This window comes from Etheostoma cragini, chromosome 3, assembly GCF_013103735.1.
Source record: "Etheostoma cragini isolate CJK2018 chromosome 3, CSU_Ecrag_1.0, whole genome shotgun sequence".
NCBI classification, from domain to species: Eukaryota; Metazoa; Chordata; class Actinopteri; order Perciformes; family Percidae; genus Etheostoma; species Etheostoma cragini.
In genome coordinates, this window is record NC_048409.1 from 8623982 (window position 1) to 8625442 (window position 1461).

Genomic DNA, 1461 nt, shown 5'->3' on the forward strand with positions numbered 1-1461 from the left:
AAAACAAGGCAACTGATCTCAGCTGGGATTCTGTCTATAATGTAGTCCAATGGAATTTTGTGAGTGACCCCAAACTTTCAACCGGTAGTGTATAATTATGGTATATATATATATTTATATATTTAAGTGGGAAAATCATTCAAGTTTTTAAAAAATTATGAAATCCACTTAAATAGTCCAAAATCCAAAACCTTGAAAGCACAGCTTTAAATAACTTATTTTCCCCTCTGAATATAATTAGGTATTATCGGTAGAGGTGGAAAAAATAATTGATTCGTAGATGCATCGCGACTCTCCAGAAGGATTCAATGCTCGATTCTGATAAGTTAATAATTGATTATTAAAAACAAAAATCATGATTGAAAGAGGATGGGATAATGGACAACAATTTAGTGTTTAGGCAAGAGTGCAGAAAAAAACCAAAATGCCAAAAAGAAAAACATATGTACACATGATCTAATAATACATACATCAAATAATTAGGCACACAACACATAAAATCTACTTTATCACATTACATCTGACCAGCTCATGTTTTATATTCTAAGAAGCTAATTCTCCACCTTTAAACATGACTAAGAATTTAATGACTACAAAATAAAAACCTCAGTAGACAAAACATTTCATTTCATTAGTACTTGTGTGTGACAAATACTGTATGTACAAAATCTGACAAACTCAGATTTATATGTATATATATTTTAAAATAACGCATGGAAATGTACATAAAAACAATTGATGCATGAAGAATCGGTTTAGAATTGAATTGTTGGCCTCTGAATCGAATCGTGAGGTGCCAAGAGATTCCCACCCCTACTTATCGGGCCGTTTTTTTGGCAGTTTGCAGATTATCTGTATCGGCGTTTAATTTGCCTAATAACCAATAAAGTTAATTAAATAAAAAGTGTGCTACTTTGGCTCGGCCATAGCTCTGTGTCTGTCCCTCTGCTTCAGTTTCAATCAGTACTGAGTCTCACTTAATGTCCCCCCCCCCCCCCACAGCACTATCTGAGTCTCTTTTACTGGTATGATGCTGACAGTTTCTCATTTATTAAATAATTGCTTAAAGAATTTAAACAAGTTTAAAAAAAGTTTTTAACATTCCGAAATCTTAATTTATATTTAAAGATTTTCCTTTTCAGTGTAAATGCATGTTGGTTCCAAATATGGGTTATCGGTTTCATTAACTACTAACAAGTATCGGTCTTGAAAAAACAGTGTTGGTCGATCACTACTTATAGCACATATATAATAATACTGTATTCATATAGTATTTTATCCAACTCCTTAGAGGTTGGGACATCAAATGACAATGGCACATACTGATCTACCCTCACGGCCACTTTATTAGGTACCCCATGCTAGTAACGGGTTGGACCCCCGTTTGCATTCAGAACTGCCTCAATTCTTCGTGGCATAGATTCAACAAGGTGCTGGAAGCATTCCTCAGGGAGTTTGGTC

General features: G+C 34.2%; 1 protein-coding gene and 2 long non-coding RNA genes across 4 annotated transcripts in view; 1 reads left to right on the top strand and 2 right to left on the bottom strand.

Moving 5' to 3' along the window:
• The window catches only part of LOC117941671 (kinase suppressor of Ras 1-like), a 66334-nt gene that overhangs the window by 52462 nt on the left and 12411 nt on the right, over nt 1-1461 (bottom strand). The gene's annotated exons all lie outside the window — the stretch shown is intronic.
• The window catches only part of LOC117941683, a 14585-nt gene that overhangs the window by 3374 nt on the left and 9750 nt on the right, over nt 1-1461 (bottom strand). The window lies entirely within an intron of this gene.
• LOC117941687 overlaps nt 1-1461 on the top strand; it is a 19753-nt gene that overhangs the window by 2093 nt on the left and 16199 nt on the right. The window lies entirely within an intron of this gene.